Raw genomic sequence first — 20,143 nt, forward strand, 5'->3', positions numbered from 1 at the left:
CAGCTGGGAAGCCCTTCCTTAAAGAAGGAGCAGAACCTCAACAGGTGGGTTGGAAGAAAGGCTGTCACAAGTTCAAAGGCACAGGGCAGAAAGGTGGTAAATGTTGGGTGTATTCTGACAAAATGCTAATATCCTGTTTAGCACGTGGATAGGAACCCAAGGGGAAGTAAAGCAGTTAAGACCAAGTAGGCAAGTTGAGGACAGAGACATGGGGGCCTTGAGTACCACGTTACAGAGTTTGGAATTGATGCCACAGCCAACAGAAATCCTTTCAGAGTTACTGATACGGAGCTGGGTTGTGTGTTTGAAAAACAAAACAAAACAAAACCTCCAACTTACTATGATTCACTTTAAACAGCCATAAACAATAAACTTTAAACAAACAGACAAATCCCCAAAGCTAGGAATCAGGCCCATCTTCTGCTTAGAGCTTAGCAGGGTGCCCTGCTTAGAGATAAAGGCCCAGTTGATTCAGAAATAAGATGAAAATCTCCAATCCCAGGATTTTTTTTTTAATGTTGTGAAACTAAAAAGTAAACACCAATGTTTCCTCAGGTGCGCAAGGCACCCAGGAACTAAAACAGGCAGAGTCCTTCATGTGTCAATATTTTCTGTTCATCCCATTAACAGTTTGAGTCGCCCGGGCTGTCGCCCGCGGGGACCGAACTGAGAGCGAGGGTGCCCGCGGCCAGCCGCCGGCGGGGCCCCGCCCCGGCGCGAATGGGCGAAAAGGGGCGAAAAGGGGCGGGGCTGCGGTCGCCGAGGGGCTGGGAGCGCTTCCAAGATGGCCGCCAGCGTTGCCAGGGAAATTCAAGACTAGAAGCAAATCCCACTCAAAAGGCCAAGAATGGCCATGTTAGGTCAAAAACGGAACATGAACTGGGGGAAAAGATTGCTTTTCAAGAGAACCAGACAATTAATTTATCAGAGGAACCAACCTACTGAGAGGAAATTACAGGTAGCTCATGTCAGGGATCTTTATTCCGTTAAAATCCAATCTTTCAAAGTGCCCACAGGGGATATGGTGCAAGGGAGCGACAGCTCCTCCTTCAGCCGAGAAGTCTTCGTGCTGTGGGCCGCTGGAGCGGAGAGGTCCGGACAGACTTTTCCGGCAGAGGCAGGAGCGTGGAAAACGCTTCTCTGTGTCCTCGAGGAGAGCTGCAAATCTGTTTCTCTAGGAAGTAGAAAGAAAAGTAGACTTGGGTACATGGCAGGGTAGTTCAGGTTAAGGCCTTCCAACATTTTTTACTCTAAAACCTCTGAAATTGTCCCAAACACCGTTTCCTTAGGTGTAACTCTCACTGAAGACGAGGAACCCGCGGCCTCGCCACTCCCCAAAGCTCGTCCATCACCCCCCTGTGTGCACACGGAGCGGCGTGTGAGGACCGCGCGTCCGGCCAGAGCGGAAGAGCTGCCTGACCCACGTGCAGGCAGTGAGGGGACCATGCACATCCCCAGGCACTCCCTTCCACCCTTCTCCTCTGTATTTGCTCTCTTCTCTGTCTATCACCGTCCTGCCCACAGTCCACAATTCACCACGGGGAGTGTCGACTCAATCAGCAATATTAATTGGGCTGCTATTGTGTCTGAGGAACTGTGTTAGGTGCTATGGGGAAAATAAAGAGGAAAAGATTTTATCCCTGCCTTCAAAGAACTTGTTCCAAGGGAAGCTTAAATGTGACACCTAAAAAGGTAACAGGTCAGTTTGGGGGCCTAGTCATAAAAAATGCAAGCATTATTAGGGGTCCTGAAAAGGGAGAGTTCTTCCTTGCCAGACTGGCCAGAGAAGACAGAAAGAGTAACTTATTTTTTAAATATTGTAAAAAGCGTATAACATAAAATGTACCATCTTAACCATCTTTAAGTGTACAATTCAGTAATGTTAAGTACATTCACATGTTGTGCAACAGATCTCCAAAACCCTTTCCATCCTGTAAAACTAAAACCCAATACTCACTAAACAACATCTCCCCATTTTTCTCTCCCCCCATTCCCTGGTAATCACCATTCTACTTTCTGTCTCATGAGCCTGACTACTCTAGGAGCATCACATAAATAGTATCATACAGGACTTGTCTTTTCACGACTGGCTTATTTCACTCAGCATGTCCTCAAGGTTCATCCATGTTGTAGCATGTGTCAGAATTTCCTTCATTTTTAAGACTGAATAATATTCCATTGTATACATACACATATTTTGTTTATACATTCATCAATAGACAATTCAGTTGCTTCCACCTCTTGGCTATTGTGAATAATGCAGCTATGAACATGGGTGTGCAAATATCTCCTCAAGACCCTGCTTTCAAGTCTTTTGGATATATACTCAGAAGTGGGATTGCTGGATATATGGTAATTCTTTCTTTTTTTTTTTGAGGAACCACTATACTGTTTTCTGTAACAGTTGCACCATTTAATAATCTCACCAAGTGATCCAATTTCTCCACATTCTTATCAACAATTGTCATTTTTTTTATAGTGGCCATCCTAATGGATGTGGAGTCATATATCACTGTGGTTTTGATTTGCATTTCTTTAATGATTAAATGAGCATATTTCTTTAATGAGCATATTTTCATGTGATTGGTGGCCATCTGTATATGTCTTTGGAGAAATGTCTGTTTAGGTCCTTTGCCCATTTTTTTCATTGTTGGGGGGGATTGTTGTTGAAGGGAGAGCATCTTGAGCAAAGTATGAAGAGACAAACAAGCCTGGGCAGGTAGAGAGGAGATAGGCTTTTGTCAAGTCAGAAGTGGGTGACCCAGTCAGAATGCTTTAAGGTAGGTGATTCTGGTGTGCTGTGCTGACCAGATGGGCAATGGGGGTGGGCAGAGTGTCCAAATCAAGATCCTGGAACAATTTTTTCAGCATTTGAAAGGCTGGGGGCCCCAGACACGTACCATACTTAGCTAAACTAAAGCTCTGCCTTTAAAGGGGACTGCCTTTTTTGTTATTATAGTTTCTCAAGTGTGTCCCTTTTGGGGAGAGGATGCTCAGCTGTACCTTATTCCAAGTGAATGATGGGGCAACCGTTTTTATTTCTATTGTTAGTTTGATCTCCAAGTGACTGGAAACTTAACCCTCTCTTTACCTTCCTCTGGCCTGCTGTGGCTGGGGCAAGAACCAGCATAGGAAGAAAGCTGATGCAATGAAAGGGATCTCAAGTGAGGCAGCAGGATCAGACTGGCACAATCCCGAGACATCCTTGGGACAGTGGGGATGGCACACTGCCCTGCCTCTCTGGCTACCTCACCAGCCAATGGATTTTGTGGCCCTCTGTCTTCACTGGAAGTGGGAGAGAGCCTAATGTGTCAGTGTTGAGATCTCCCCTGAGAGCCCCCAACCCCAGACCAGATGCCTGGCTACACATTTTGTGTAGGGAAACGCTCCCAATATGCTGTTATGAAGTAGGTGACAAGAAAGTATTACTGCATGAGATTCTTACTGAAAAACAGAGATAAAGAGACAGAAAGAAAGGGAAGGACAGTGAGGTGATACACCTCAAATATTAATAGTGGTTGCATTCAGGTAGTGGAATATGGATGAATTTTTTCTTTGTGCTTTTCTATATTTTCCAAGTTTTTGACCATGAATATGTATTACTTTTGTAATCAGAGAAAGGACAGTGCATGGTAATTTTAAAAAGCCTTTGTTGGGCTTCATGCCCACTTGGGCTTGGTGCTCTTATAGATTTCACACAGAAAATTTTAAAGTCCTTGCCCTTCAGAGCTCCTCTTCCCAAATATGCCTCCTGATCTGCCCAAAGGTCCAAAAACATTCCTGGGGTGCCACAGAACAGCCCTTGTCACCAGGCCAGTCAGGAGAGAGAAGACACCGTGGGACTGACGACCCAGGTGCAGTAAAAAACATGATGAACACCGAAAGGGAAGTGAGTGTCCCCTGTGAACCGGGACTCCCTTCATCTCTCCTCAGTCAACCCAGGACACCCTCGGCCTTACTGAAGACTGCCTTGCAGATGAGATTAAGAAGACCCAGGGATGGGCATGTGGGGGTGTGCTGGTACCCCCATACAGTAGGGCCGGACTCCTTACAGCTCAGCCCTTCCTCACTGGAGAAGTCACATTTTCAAGGACCAGCTCGTTCTCATTCTCTCTCTCATCTCACTCTCTATCTCTATCTCTCTCTTTCTCTCTATTTCTCTCCATGGGCCTGGTAAGGGAACTGGAATGAGTTCAGCAAGACTGAAAGGAGACTGACAGACAGTATCTTGATTTGAATCAGTGGTACAAAAGCATGGCAAGTCTCTGGATTCTAATATCAGCCATTTCCCTTTCTCCCTTTGGGGGGGTTGGGGGGGAAGCATCTTGAGTCCTAAAGATAGCCCTGTGTGAGAAAGGGGGCTGGGAGGCTGCACCAGACAGGGTGGAGACAAAGTCTTCCCTCTGAACTGTCCCTTAGGAGATGAGGCTAGGCCCATTTTTTGTACATGAGAGATGAAACTTATAAGTATGGTCTTTTGCAATTTTTGAGCACCTTCCCACCCACACAGCTTTTATGCAATACATCCTGTTAAACAGGAGGGGAAACTGAGGCCCAGAGGAAAAAGCAACATGCCCAAGGGCATGGAGTGACATAGCTAGGACTACAGCCTAGGAATCTCCAGAATCAGGCTTCTCTCCCCCAGTACCTGCTGAGTAATTTACACAAGCCCATTTACCTTCCTGAGCTTCAAGGAACTCTGCCAGGGGAGGGACTCGCCTGTGTTCTGGTACCAGATGTCTGAGAGTCTAGATTCCCACTCAACTCTCAGTTTTGTGGGCCAAATCCTAGCACAACCCCACTGTCTTCAAGTTTCCAATCTTATCATGGCAGGCTTGAATACAGCCATTCCTTACAATCTAAAAGACACCATATCTGAGGTCCTGACCAAGAAATTTCTGGCAAGGGTCTTGTTTGCTAAAAATGAGAATAGGGAGCTCCCTCCAGGAAGCTTAATTAGAACACAGGGCCCTCTGGTGCCCAAGTGAACCCCCAAGGTGGATCTCAGCTCTCACTCAACCCACAAGTGGGGAGCCACTGTGCTGGACATGTCCTGGGCCTCATCCCCAAGGATCTAGTAGTCACCCTTCTTCTCCCCCACCCTTACTTCCCAGGTGAGTCCTCAACACACACACCATTTTCTCTCAGGCTCACCACTTGGTGATGGGGAAGTCTCCCTACCCCACACCCACCCCTTGCCAATGGTCTAGATTGGATTTCTAACTGCCTATGTAGAGCTGATGAGTCCTCATTCCCAGGAGGAACCAAGCACTTTCTTCATCCTCTGCACACACCCACCCACCCCCTTGGAGAGCTCCTTTCTACTCTATTTTTAGTTTCTTGATTGCAAGTGAGATGTAGGAATCAGAGTATGCCGGGAAACTGCAGCAGTAACCAACCCAGAAAAATGGACAGCAACACGGGGTGGGAGGAGGGGCTCAGAAAGGAGGAAGAGAGGTAGCATCTGGACAGCACCTAATCTCAAACTGCCCAGAGGAGGAAAAGAGGGAGGTCTGAGGTTGCCATCCACCCCACCTCCAGACCAGCGCAAGAAAGTGGTTTCCGAAAAGCCACAGAGCCAGAAGGACCCTGAGAGGCCATCTAGCTCAGTCTCTCCTTTCCAGGGTTGGAAACTGAGTCACTCAGCTGGGCATGGCAATGCCTAAGGAAGTAGCCTGACTCTCGAGGATCCCTTTTCTGGTCAAGGACAGGGAAACCCCGTGGCTTGGCGGAGACCATCTCCCTCCGAGACATCCTCAAAGTGGTGCTATCTGCCCGCCCACCGCGAGAAAGAATGAGGTGTCTCCTGCCCAACCCAGGCCAGCCCAGGCCGCCTCCGCTTAGTCACCCTCAAGCGGGCCGGTGCTCCTTTCCCTTTGCAGGCAGAAGTCGGCGGTGGACCTTCACCTCTGCCAAATGCATTTTCTCCTCCGAGAGAACAGACAGAAAAGACGTGGGAGCATGGAGCGCTTCCCCTGATGTGCCGCCGCGCTCCCTAAATGAATGAACTGGCAGTTCCAAAACGGCGGTGCAATTGGCAGTTATTGCTGGCAGTTTATCAGTATTAACTGATTAGGCCCGGGATGATGGATCCTCTGTCTCGCTAAGCCCGCTGTCCCGCGGGCCCGCGGCGCCCTCCACCGCGCCCGGGTTGCCCGGCGCGACCAGGCTCCTCCAAGGCTTCCCAACCCCGCCCCGCCTCTGCATCCCTCTAGTCCCAGCCCTTCCTTCACCGGCTCCCCACTTCAGAGACACTCCTCCCCCCAAAAAGAGACAGATTTAAATAAATAAAGCAAAATTCAAATGAGGACACTAAATCTCCCCGGCGTTTAATTGATGATCATTATGCTTGGGAACCTAAACTCTTTTAATTTTACTGCGGTGCAGGGAGATGAATTATAGAATTACAGTCGCCAATTATCAATCACGCCTTTGCTCCCAGTCTCTTGGCTGCCCAGCCGCTCACCCTCCCTTTCAAAGGCCAGGGGTTGAAGAGGCCGAAAACTAACATTGAAAGTATGAGCTCAGCCTAAGGAGACTAGGGAAACTCTGGGTTTGGGGAGCACCCCCTGGGGTGCGCGCGCGCTCTCGCGCGCTCTCTCTCCCTCTCCCTCCCTCCCTCCCTCTCTCTCTCTCTCTGCCATCACTCCATTCCTAGCACACCAACTTTTCACTGAAAAATTTTTTTTAAGCAGCAGAGAAAGGAAAACCTTTTTCATTTAGACTTTGGCGTTTAATTCACTTTGTACTGGGTAAGATGTGCTTGTAGCTTCCGTCTTCACACCGGGCAGGATTCCAGCAGCAGCCTGTGCCCCACCCTGAGCAGCGGTTGTCAGGCTCACCTTACCAGAAAGCAGCCTAGTGAGGAAGGATTTACAGGGGTGCAAGGCAGGCAGGAGAGCGCGGCCCCACTACCTGGCACCGCAGAGGCTGGCCTTCCACCGTGAAGGCCTGATTCCATTGCCCTCTCCTTCCTGTCCTCCTTCAGAGTGAAAATAATAATAATAATTTGAATGATAATTTCCACCAAAGCTGTGGATGATTTGCATTTGTATAGAGCTCTGCAATTTACAAAGTGCTTTCATGTGCATTATCTCATTTGATCCTCCCAATAATCCTGAGAGAGGTCGGTAGAGCAGGTATTTTTGTTATTCAAACGTTTATTCATTCATTCCACTAACATTTATTGAGTTTTTACTTTACACCAAGCCCTGGGGATACAAAGACAAGAAAAAAGGAGGCCTCTTTCTTCAAGAAATTCACAGTCCACTGAGGAGACCTACTAATTGAGCAGAAAATTAAAAAACCTAATGGACCTACCGTTCCACTTCACTGGGGAGGGACAGAGGGTCAAAGAGGCTAAGTAACCTGACTACAACTGAGTGACAGAAACAGGATCAGGACCCAAACCCATTGCACTGGGGGTTCCCAATATGCACTCCCACCACCTTCCTCCCACACACACATTATTAAATTGGCATCATTGTATTCATCTAGTCTATTGTTTAAGTACCCATATGAATTTATTTCTAGCCTTGGGTCCCCTAAATTATCATCATTGGTATACAGTTTTAGGTTAGGAGAAGAAAGTGTGGGGACCTCTGACACCAAACTCTCAAGGTCAAGTGTACTGCCACCACACAAAGGGCTGTGTGAATGAATGGATGCCAGAGGCCTGGATCCTCAATGGGTGCCTGGCACCCAAGGTTCATGTGAGACGCTGTGTTGAAGCTTCTGATCAAGTTGTTATGGTTGATTGTTTGGCTGACTGGTTGATTGTTCATAATATTCTGTTTTATTCCAAAAAAGGATTTGAAGTGGACCAAGACAATGCATTCTCTCCTACAAGGGCAAAAGGAATAAGTTCGGCTTGCCCATTAGTCATTGTTCTATTCATATAGTAGTCCCAGCCCCAGGTTTTAGTCTGCAGATGGAGGTCTAGCGCTCACTGTCTGATACTGGTCCACAGCTTCTTTTTTTGTTTTGTTTTGTTTTTCTTTCTAACCCTCACCTGAAGACGAGTTTATTGACTTTAGAGAGAGAGAAATGGAGAGAGAAACATCAATGTGAGAGAGACATATCAGGGTGAGAGAGAAACATCCATCAGTTGGCTTCTGTATATGCCCCAACCAGGGATCAAACTCACACGGAATTGAACCACAGACCTCTGGTGTACTGGATGACTCTCCAACCAACTGAGCCACCTGGCCAGGGCTGATCCACAGCTTCAAAATCTCTCTAGGCACTCTGACTGCAGGGGTAGAGAGAGTTGGAATTAACCTTGGCCAGCTAGTCAACTCAGCCCTGCCCCCAAAGAGGTTGAGTCCTGAGGTTCCCTGTGCTAGTGTGACTGAGGCAAGAGGACACCCTGAGCAGAGCCAGGCCAGTGTCTTTGCCTCTTTGCAGAGCTAAATATCTCTAAGAAGAGGTTCTGTAGGGATCACAGCCTGGGTCAGAGCCCACCAGTCTGCCAGCCAAAGCCAGGACAACTCTATCCTGTCACCAGCTGGCTTTTCTGGGCTCTGGGCCACTGGCCTCCAGCCATAGGCCAGGCACCCAGCCATGCCAGGGAGCCAAGCAGTGCTGGCATGGAGGAGCCCTGTGACATTCTCCTAGGCCTTGGAAGGCTGAGATGGAAACAGGACACTGTACAAATTATGTCTCCATCTTAAGTGGTTCTGAGGACTTGCTTCCTTCCCAACCACATCCCTCTCCAGGGTCCGTGCTACAAAAACACCCCATTACACATAATTTTGTTCGCAAGTCTAACTATATCCAAGCCCTGCCTCTTGAGCTCCACCCCCAACCTACCTTTCAGTCTGTTAGTCTGTAAACATCTCTTTAGCCTTCAAAACCTCAACTACCACCTCTGGGAAGCCTTCCTGACTACCACACCACCAGCACACCAGAGTTTACCTCCACTCTTCCAGCCTCTTGGGTCTCACACAGGTCTCAGTCAGCCTCCTTATCACCACTGTAAGGCAATTAATCTGTCCCTCTTGCTGCTCCTTCTCTGTGCTCTGAGCACCTTCAAGGTACAGCTTGTTTCTGTCATTCCTGTATCTTGGTGCCTTGGACATGCTGGGCATGAACCACCATTTATGAAACTGAGATTGAACCCTGTCCTAGGGTACCTAGATCAGACTAGTTTGCCCAGGACTTCCTCAGTTTTAGCACTACAAGTCCTCCATTCTTGGAAATCCCACAGCTCCTGGCAAACCGGGTAGTCGGTGGCCCCTACTTTCTGTGCCTCCTCACTGGACCTGAAGGTTGCAGTCCTCAATAATGTCACACTCGCTTTTGAGGTTGGTTATCCATGTCTATGAAGTCTGCAGGGAATGGTGAAACTCAGCTCAGCTCTCCAGCCTCCAGGAGTGGTGTTGATCATACAGGTCTACAGATTCAGAGAGTTCCAGAATGGATTTATAGGATTTGGATTATTTGGAACTGGACCACCTTGGAGATTATCCAGGATGAGGAAACTGAGGCCTAGAGAAAGGTATGGGCTGTTCGGGATGCCCCTGGAAGATTAAGACATTGTGGAGTGACAGAAGGGACATTGGCGGGGACTCCCAAACCATGACATACTCTCCCCTGCTGAGCCACACTTCTGCCCCTGAAACAAAGGACATGCCAGGCAGATATTTCCCACCTGCTTCCTACATAGGCAGTGAGAGAAACACTAGTACTACTGAGTCCCAGGCTTTTGGGCACAGCCTTATATCCGTTATCTTACTCAATCCTCCCAACAAGTCTGTGTCATTTTACAGCTGAGAAAACTGAAGCTTGGAAAAATCAAAGAATTTTTCTACTATCGCTCAGCTAATGGTAGTGCTGGGTTTCAAACCAATTGTCTCTGGCTCCAAATCCCAAGCCCTTTCCATTCACCACCAGGCCACTGATCACTGTGGTCCAGGCTTCAGCAAATCTGACTTTCTTTGGATCTCGAGATAGCAGATGTCAGGTGCACCCTTGCTGCTGAGTCAGGTGCTCAGTGTCATGAAGAGGAAGGAGGTCCTGAGTGGAGGCTAAGGGCATCCACTCTAGAAAAAGAGTCAGGGGAGAAACAAGCAGAATGGAGAGAGGCCACTATCTACAGCTCTCCCCTGAAACCAGGCTCAAGGCCGGAACAAGGGGAGGTGACTGTTTAACAATTAGAGTTGTCTTGTTCAGAATGACATGCAGAGAAATACTGCAGGGGAGGAAAGCATAGGAAAAAGAAGCAAAGGAGGAATGAAACAACCTTCAGGGATAATTGCATAGAGTCGAGAAGGAGCATGAGGTCATAAGTGTGCAGGTGAGCCTTTTACTGCCTGCTGATTTCTCCATTCCATACCCTTTAGCAGCTAGCATGTGGCTGCAGGACATAAGCATGTTCCCCAGGATGCCCCACCCACTGAGGAGGAGCAGGGACCCACCCCACCTCTTGGACCTCTATTCTTTCTACAACCAACCTGCAAGCAGCAAAGAATGGACATTTGTTTCTAGCTAAGCCCATTGAATGGCCTCACCCCAGGTGCTGTCCTGGCCCTGACAGATGGTCAGAGGCTTCCACAGCCACCAAAGATTGTTGCCTGGACCCTGCCCCTGCCTGCCCCAACAGCCTGGTGGGTCTACTGCTTGGCTTCACCCTGTTTCAGTGAATACAGGGTGGTGGTAGTTGCTCAGCAAGGACAGGGGATGACAAGGACCTGTGGGGCTCCTCTATTGTTGTGAGCCAGCTTCAAAAGTGACAGATGAGCTCAGGAGCCACCAGGTTGGGCACCACCTCTGTCTTGCCCATCCTCACTTCTCCCAACCTATCTTTCTGGCCCAGACCCCATATTTTCATTGCAGCCTCAAATAGCTGTGTTTCTGAAATGTAAAGTGCAGTTGCTCTCCTAATTATAAAAATAACAGCTGACAAACACATGCCAGAAGCCGTCTTGTTTCCTCCTGGGCTAACAGCCCCCATTAGGACAGATTCTGTTATCTTCTATGACCTCTCTATGTATTTTATGGAACAGCCTCAAAAGTGCTCTGCATCTCACTCTCCCTCCTTCCCTCTCTCTCTTTTTCAAGGCAATGGCTTTGTGAAAGCTGAAGGGAAAAAATAAAGCCTTTTACTAAAATGTCACTCTGAGCAAAGGGGGGGAAATTTTCTAATAGGTCGTCAAAGGGTTGCTTTTTTTTTTAAGTGTGATAAATTTGGCCTGTCTTAAAAAGACAGCTCAGTGTTGCTTATCCACTGTGATTTGGCCAGATAGCCAATTCAAAAAACAGACACTGGTCCTTTTATAATAAATGAAAGCAGTGAAACCAAGAGCTGGGCCAGAACTGTAATTAAGAATCAAGAGCTGAAAAACAGTGGGTGTGTCAACAGAGGGCAGAGTCCAGTCTTCAGGCAGGAGGCGTGGGCTGGACAGCTAGGATCCCGGCGGGGCAACACCCCATTAGAGGGTGTCCCCACTGTTCCCTTCTTTCCCCCTCTCATTTTGGATGAGTTCCTTTCCTGGACAGATGGGCCTGGGGTGGGAAGAGAACCAAGGAGGGGCTCATCACCCACCACTAAAGCCAAATCAAATGCCTATCTGAAATTCAGCTAGAAATCCCCGTCTTTCTCTGTCTGTGCACAATAAACATCCCAGACGCAGCTACTTCTAAAGAGCTGTCTGTTTAACACAATCTCCATCTCAAGCTGCTGTTCTGCATTTCCTTTTGGCTTTATTAAAACTGATTTTCTATTTGCACTATAAAAACTGATCTGATTAAATTTCCATTTTCCCCTTAAGAGAAGACTCTTTTCTCTCTCTCCCCACCCTTCTTGTTCTCTCCCCTTGCCTTCCTATCATTGCCCCCTCACAATCTCTCTCTCCACTCCTCTTTTTTCCCAAACAACTTATTCTTAATTATTCTCCCTCCTCATCCCTTTCTTGTCCTCCGCCCACAGGTTCCCACCACTGTTGCCATGGGGATGGCCGTGGATGGTGCTCCCTGGGAAAGGAGCAGGAGGGAGCTTCCACCCTGGGACGCTGAAAAGGAGGCTGACAGTGAGGGAGATCTGTGGAAGTTCAGCCATCTCCCAACCACACCATGTGAAGGATCTCATATTCAGGGAGGCCCAAGTGACTGCCTACCTGCCCTGTGGATCATGGTTCTAACAAAGCCAAGGTTGTAGGTTTAATCCTCCTGTTGGCCACTTAACTCCCTCACTGTGTTCAAGGCCCTGGTGTAAGCCTATTACCCTGACCAAACTGTGTGTGACTAAGGCCCCTAGATAATGGGCCAAGAACCCACCTGCCCTATGTTAACAAAATATAGCACTTTTCACTTCTCTCTCCCTCTTGACAATGGAGAATCCCATGTCTCTAGGACAGTGATAGCTATCACTCATTAAAGACTCACTATGGTGTGCACTGGATCAGAGCAGTGCACACACAATCTTCTTCACTCTTACACTCACCTTCTGAGGGATATGCCATCTTGGTAATGGGCTCATGGGAAGACACAACCCCAGGTGCACTACCTCACAGCCTGTGTTTGAACCACACACTACCTCCTGAGAAGAAAGGACCCTGGCTAAAGACAAACCCAGAGTGCTCAAGGGTTTGGCAGAGAAAGACTCAGGAAGCAGAGTTTCAGACTAGAGGATAGGCTGACGAATCAGTTCACCTCTGCCCTTCCAAGGCCACCTCCTCTCACAGTTCCCTGGCTCCCTGGGGTGGTGGCTTCCACACCCTGAAAATGCCAGTCTAAGCTTGGTCCCATACCCTCTACCCATGGCACAGCAGAAGCTGGCTGGCATTTAAAAGAACTTAACTTAATATTCAGAGAAAACAAAAAGTAAATAATGACAGCTAACATAAATAAATGGTAGGTACCACCTGATTACCTGCTGCATCTCAGCACTTGTGCATGTATCATCATTAATTTATTGTTGGATGAATAATGAATGAATGAATGAATGAATGAAGAGCTTTATTGCTTACTAGAGGAAATCATAAGAGACACATTTCCTACCCAGCAAGGGCTGTTCATCTGGGGCTGGATTCCAGTCTAAGAGGTCACCTAGCCCACTTGGACAGGTAAAATGACAGGTACTGACTTGCATATAAGGAGAGCTCTCACTTCTCATGTGATATCTCATTTCCACACTTTCAGAGGTGGCTTTCATCATTAGAGCTGCACAGTATATCTTATGCATGCACTAACCATATCATGCATACAAGAAAAGTTCACACATGTTTATAACAATTTATACATTGTCATCTCCCTCTCTGGATCTGAGCTAAGGTATTGAGCCCCACCAAGTCCCCTCATGACAAGCTCAGCTCCCATCACTTCACCTTGACTCACTCACTCTGAACCCCAGTGGTTGCACACAAACCTTACACCAGGCCCAGGAAGCCATTAGGATGACCACCAAGTTCCTGCCCTACAATCCAGCAAAAGAGGCGAGTTATGCTCTAGATATCTATCATACAGGTGGCACATGGGAGCTACAGAGGAGAGCCACAACCATTAGAGAAATGGGCTGTGGACACTCAGCAGGAGAAGAGAGACTGTTTGCAGGGAGGGGTAAGGCTTCATGGAGGAAGAGGCTTATTGTGCACCCCTGATCTTGAAGAATGGTTATAATCTTCACATTTAGAATACAGAGGCCTTTCTAACTGAAGAGATGGCTTGAGTGATCTATGGATCCTGGAAGGCACCAGGAGTTTCAAGTGTCCTGTTTCCTAGGGTAGAGTGTTCAAAGGACAGTCAGCAGGAAAGACAGCCCAAGTTGGGCAGAGCAAGAGCACAGAGTACCTGACTATAATGGTGAAAGAGGAGCCATAAGAGCTGTGCCTTTCACCTTCACCCCACCAGTCCAAATCCTTACCCTTCAGTGTGCAGCTGGAAACCCACTTCCAACCAGGAAGCTTTTGCTGATCTCTCCAGAAAGGCTCTTTCCTCTGCTGAATTCCTCTGCCCTTATAGTCACAACCACTCAATGGACAGTTAAGCTTTTCCTTGCACAACTGCCCAGTCACCAATGCAAAAGCTCACACATTCCCTATGCATGTATGTGTGCTATTCTCCTTGAAGTGCCCTCCCTCCCTCACCAGCCACCCAGCTTCAGCTTGCTGACTAATGCCTGCTCATCCTCAGGAGCCAGGTAAGCCATTCCCCTCTCCAGGAAGGCTTCCATCTCCCAGGCCTCTCCTCCCTACCCCTACAGTGTCCTATGATGCCTGTCTCCTTCACCTCTATCCTGTCCTCACAGATCTCTGCCTTTGTATCTTTCTCCTCACCAGAGCATTGTCTCCCCAAGGGCAGAGACTGTTTGCTTTATCTCATTTACTGCAACCAGAACAGTGTCTGGCACATGTTGGCCTTTGATAAAGATATAAATATCAAGATATTCACTGCCTTGTGAATATCTTGCACCACTGTCAAGGTTTGCCACTTTTCTTCTTGTGGACTCATTGTTCCTTCATTTTGCAGGTTCCCTAAGGGCTGGGCTCCTACTTTCAAACCCTCAGCATTTAGTACAGTACTAAATGCTACAGTACTAAAGGCATGTTCCTTACACAAGGCATATTCCACATTTATGTGTGTGTGTATATATATACATATATGTGTGTGTATGTGTGTATGTGTGTGTGTGGATTGTTTTCTTTAAACCAAATTATGTGCTCAAAGTCTTGAGAAATTTCCTAAAGGAAGCAAAGCACTGTTTCAGCATCTATGCATAAGGCAGCCCCTGTCAGAGGCCGGTGACAAAAAGAGGCCATTGAAACCTAAGCCCTATTAGGACAGGAAGCTGTGTCTGCTTTTTTGTTCCTGTATCTTGTGCCTTGCAGATAATAGCTGCTCAATACACGCTTGCTGAAAGAAATATGATCACATACAGAAAGGTAACTTGAAAACATAAATACCATATAAAGGTTTCTTTTGATAACTGCCTGTATACAGGAAACAAAAAAGAATGCATTCTGAAAAAAGAATGCTGGGGGCCTCATGGTTCAGAAGCACTGATTTGTGAGAGCAGATGCTCAATGTGGTTTTAGACCTTTCATGGTTACAGCAAGATATTTAAGGAGAGGTATCCCCTACAAACTGGTGGATTTATGAGATTACAGTTCTGTTAAGAGGTCAAGACTGGAAATGAACATTTGTGCATCTTAGAAAAAGAAAGAAATAGCTGGAAAATGAGCTCATACAGGAAGTGAATCTAGCCACAGGAAAAGGTGGCATTAAGAGGGGCCTTAGGGTATAGGAAATGAAATGGTAAAGATAGAGAAGGGAGGTAGGAGTCAGCCAGAGGACAGTATGGATAAAAGAACAAGGAAGATAAGCAAAATCAGACTCACTTTTAGAAACTTTTGCCCTTTCCTGACAGCTTTCATCTCTGATTTTTCTCAGGAGCAGTGCAAGCATGTCCTATTCCAAATTCTGGCTAGTCCCAGCTTCTTGTTCTGCAGGTGGCACCTCCTGCTGCACAGCCACTCGCCTTCCCTTCTTTCCCTGCCTACAATCAGGATATCAGTGGGACCACATAGGATCATGGGTACCTAGCATAACATGGATTTTTTGAAAGGACAGGGAGAGAAGGGAAGGACACAAAGTGTCAATGTCTCTTGCTCTCTCTCATGTTACAGATGAGGCCCAGAAAGGGATAGAGATCTGCTGGGAATCACACAGCTGCAGAATAAAGAGCAGGACTTGATGCCACATCTCTGGTGTCCCAGCTAGTGCTCTTGGATTTCTACTTCAGTGTGTCCTGCAAAGGAAGCAGACACCCAGAGGGGGAATGTAGCCTGTGCATGATCACAGCTGGGCCAGGCTACAGCCAGAATCCAGAGACTGAATTTCCTGTCCACACTTTTCCCTCTGCCTGGACAAGAACAAGTTGCCTACTAATTCCCAGATCCTTGATGCCCACAATGCTCCCTAGAGCAAGCAGACGCAACCTTGCAAGTTGAAACTGCTGGGCAAAGATCCAGGGCTCAAACCCTGAGTGCTCCCTTCATCTGTAGCCCCCTCTACTCAGAAAAGTTCCATGAAGATGAGTCGCTTTTAAAGGCAAGGCACTTTTGTTACTTGAGCAGCCTCTTTTAATCTCCCTTCATCCACACCTAAAATCTGGGTCATTCTAAAGACACAATTACACAGTCTTTACCATCCCCAGAGCTGCTGGCTGTTTGGAAACCGCTGGCCCTCCATGTCCTGAAGCTGCCAATTTCCTCATCAGTATTTTATTTGTCTGTTTTGCTCATTTTTAAGCTGGTGGCAATTGCTATTTAAATTGTTTTGTAAAGTGTCTTTGCATTTACAATGCTGGCTGTCAGCAGCCCCACAATAGGAAATGAGATTTGGCATCAAAGGCAAAGACACTACAAAAATACATTTTAATAAATATGTAAATCAATTAATCAATCAATCACCCATCCAGAGAAGGAGCTTCAGGAACACAGACAGGCTGGCTAAGAGAAAAGAGTTCCAGAGCATGTTGTCCAAAGTGCTAGAGGAAGCTCAGTAGGCATTGAACATGAGAGTTATGGGCACATCTGGTCCTGGAGCCCTGGCCTGGGCTTCCACCCTTCCAACTCTGCACAAATAGACCTCTGGAGATCTTGTCACAGCAGCTCCAGCCAGGAGAGGAGACAGAACCCATCAAGGTACAGACAAAATCAGCTTCACGGGTGAGAATAAAAAACCCCACCACCATTCTCAATGTCTCTCCATTGATGCTGTTTCCTATAGAAGCCAAAGATTACAAAGTGCTTGCAAGGTGTATATCTATAAGTTGGACCAGTCTAGAGGATTAGCATAAATAAACATCAGGAAGAATTGACTCTTTTCCTGAGACCAAAGGAAAGGAGCTTCAGCAGTCTCAGGCAGCTCAAGTAGCAGGGAAGGGGAGTGTGCTGCTCACTGGAAGAGGGTCCTGCCTAGGAAAAGTAAATATGACTCAGGGACAGTACTGAGGGGACAGAGAAGAGTCCTACCAGTGAAGAGCTTTTAAAACAGGAGACCAAATACACACCTTCTGATGAGCAAGATGGGGCTGTCTGGTGGCAAAAGGATGGCTACACACAGATCCTCACTTTGTACCAAGGTATGTTAAAAGTGGCATCATTCTGGCAAATAAAATCTAAACTAGCATGCATCTCTAAGTGTTGGCTCGACAGACTCTAAAAACAGATCCCCTTCAGCCCATGGTGTATGGTTTGCTAAAGAGGGTACCTCAGAGCTATGATAAGGTATAACCGTACATGGCTTCAGTGTGACCTTGGGCAAGTCACTTGTCCTTTCTGGGCCTCTATCAAGTCATCTAGACAATGCAGGAGTTGAGCAAGATGGACTCTGAACTCAAAGACTCTCTGACTTGCTTTTCACATCGTTGTGCACATGAAATTAGTATCTTCCCGTTAAATCAGCCAGCCCTTTGTGGCTGTCAGCAAAGGTTGGCCTGACCTTGACAAGGAAGGGACTGATGATTGGAAGTCTGAACACTAGGGTAGACCCATCTGAGGGAACTAAACATCCCCCACAAAAGACCAGGATATGAAGAGAGTGATGTATACCCCTTAAAAGAAGCCAAAAGACCAGCAGCCCCTCCCCTGTCCTCTACATTCCTTCCCTACCCCAGCCCCATCGCCTCCTTGGAAGATTTAAGCCTTCTGATTGAATACATGTCTGGTTCCCAAGTTACCTTGTTTTTTGAACTTATGCCACCTGGACCAGAGGGCAGCCACTCCCTTTAGGGCTGTGCTATAGGGCTGAGAGCATATGTCCACCCTGGGTACCTGGAAGTGGATGCAAATGGTGTCCACACGGGTGTTTCCGTGAGCACACAGAGATGTTTCTGTGAGAACACAGAGATGCATACCTTGAGGCATATTTGTGTACATTGCTGCATGCCTATGAGTGTGTGGGCCTCTGTTGCTCAATGTGTTCACATTCAGGCAGGCACGTATGTTTGTTATATGTATGTATACATATATATCTCAGCAGGTTGAACGTGTGAATTGTACCTAAATAGCCATGCTTTGAGACACATCTGTGGACAACACAAGTTGCATGCCAGCAGAGGCTGGGGGACATTTCTGTAGCCAGAGATCTTGCTCATCTTGCTCTCTTCTCCAGGACAGTCGTTTTTACAGTGTTGCCCAACATCGCTGCCATGAAGGCCGCTGTCAACTTGTGTCTGCTCCTTCCCAACTCCACCAAGGCAGATGTTTGAGTAAGGCAGCTCTTCATATGGAACTGTAAGGGTCATTCAGCCGTGGGCTCTCTGCTCAATTGCATTGACCCTGTACATGTGACCAGGCACAAGAGTGGGGGTAGCATTTGTCTGAAGAATCCCTCCAGTCTTCCTAGAAAGATCCAAGGCTCATCTCTAGAGAGCTGCTAGGCAATGTGTCCCTCAGCCCTCACTGCTACATCTGTCCCCACCCTGCCACCCACACACAGCTGTTAGGATGAACTCTCTCAAAAGAAAACCAGACACCTTCTGTGTAATTCCTTTGGTGGCTTCCCATGCCCCATCTCCAGATGGCTTGCGTTACCCAAATGCTCTGATGTAACGTGTGCCATGTCTTCCTCTCCAAAGTCTTCTCTCATACCTCCTGCCTCATCCTCTACACTCTAGTAGTATAGACCCCACAACTTGCCACAATGCTTCATACATCCATGCCCTAGCTCATGCTGTGACTCTCTGCTTCAGTGGGATGCTCCAACCTCAACTGACTCAGCTTCTACTCAGCCTTAAAGACCAGCTTCCATGAACCCCTCCCTCACCCACCCAACTCCTTCTTCAGTGTTCCCATGCACCTGGAATAGCTTGATAATGATGCTATACTGCACTTTCTTACTACCTGTTACTGGTCTTTCTCCTCTCCTCGTGATCAGGCACGGCATCCAAGTCATTGTAGAGATGCAGACAGGAATGCCTATGAATGACTGATGACTCTCCCTAGGTTGCCTTGCATGAGCTGGTTGAGGTTAGTGGCTGCCCACAGTTCCAGAAGCTGTAATGCTGGGCAGCTGGCATACCCAGCTCTGGGATACAGTCCCTCAAGCAGCTGGCACTCATGCTTACTTAGATTGTTTTGCAAAGTTGTTCTCAAGTTCTCCCTATAAAACAGTAGAACAATAGCAATGCTTTTTTATTCTGAGGTTTTAATATCTGATTATTTATTATTTCCTGCTAACTCTGGAGGGACTGCCCTCCCAGTGCTCACTCCCCTAGAGTAGAGTTGGCCTTTCACTTGCAGACCAGCCATTCTATATTCTACCCCCCCACCTGCCTCCTTTATTGGGCTCATACTGGGCATTTACACTCCATTACCTGCCCTAATCACCCACAGACCAGTACCAAACAACTAGGGACAGCCCCTATGTCCCAGAGCCCACTGAAATTGTTCAGATTAGCCAATCCCAAACCTACTTATCCTGCCTCACCTGTTTCTTCCCACAGAGATCACAATACAGTCTCTAGCCCACGTTTTCCTCTTGCTCCCTGTGCTTCCTGATTGGTCCTGGTGTGCCCCTCGTGGCCCTGTGCAACAAGACACAGGGAAATGTTACAGACTATCTTTTCAGTGGCAATCATCTCCTGATCTGTTAGCCTCATCATACCTAAATAACAATAACCTACATTTTAAGACAGAGTACCCCTCTCCACGAGACTCAAAGACTGGGGATCGCATGGGTTCTTTATATGTTAATGCTCTGCTCACAAGCACAACAGTTGCTGGGATTCCCCTAAGCTTTTCTAAAAAGTCATCTTTGTGCCTTTAGGCATGAAGCACACTACCTGGCACACAGAGTGATAATGACCGAGGAGCATCCTCATGAGACAACAGAGTGGGGGATCAGTCCAGATCTGATGCTGACTTTCTGAATGGGATGGAGGAGATTCCCTACCAACAGCCACACCTCCCTCATCTCCCTTCAGACTGCTACTATCCAACAGCATACATTAAGATACAAGAGTCATAGTCATTTATGCTTGTGGGTAGATTTATTTAGTATGATGCCTTCTATTTTAGTTCTCCTAGCACCTAACACATAGTAAGTACTCTGTAATATTTATGAATAAAAATAAGTGTTCTGAAGTTGTGTGCATGCACATACATCATATCTTCCAAAATATGTTGTGAGCATCTCAATG

At 47.2% G+C, this 20,143-nt stretch overlaps 1 long non-coding RNA gene across 1 annotated transcript in view; it reads right to left on the reverse strand.

The window, feature by feature from the left end:
- Positions 1–963: 963 nt before the first annotated feature.
- The window catches only part of LOC123819728, a 79,804-nt gene continuing 60,624 nt past the window's right edge, over positions 964–20,143 (reverse strand). The window contains exon 3 of the long non-coding RNA XR_006785852.1: positions 964–1,174. This is a non-coding gene — a long non-coding RNA (uncharacterized LOC123819728). The remainder of the gene's footprint in view (positions 1,175–20,143) is intronic.

Source organism: Phyllostomus hastatus, unplaced genomic scaffold (assembly GCF_019186645.2).
Source record: "Phyllostomus hastatus isolate PE091 unplaced genomic scaffold, TTU_PhHast_1.1 phas_contig_113, whole genome shotgun sequence".
Classification (NCBI taxonomy): Eukaryota; Metazoa; Chordata; class Mammalia; order Chiroptera; family Phyllostomidae; genus Phyllostomus; species Phyllostomus hastatus.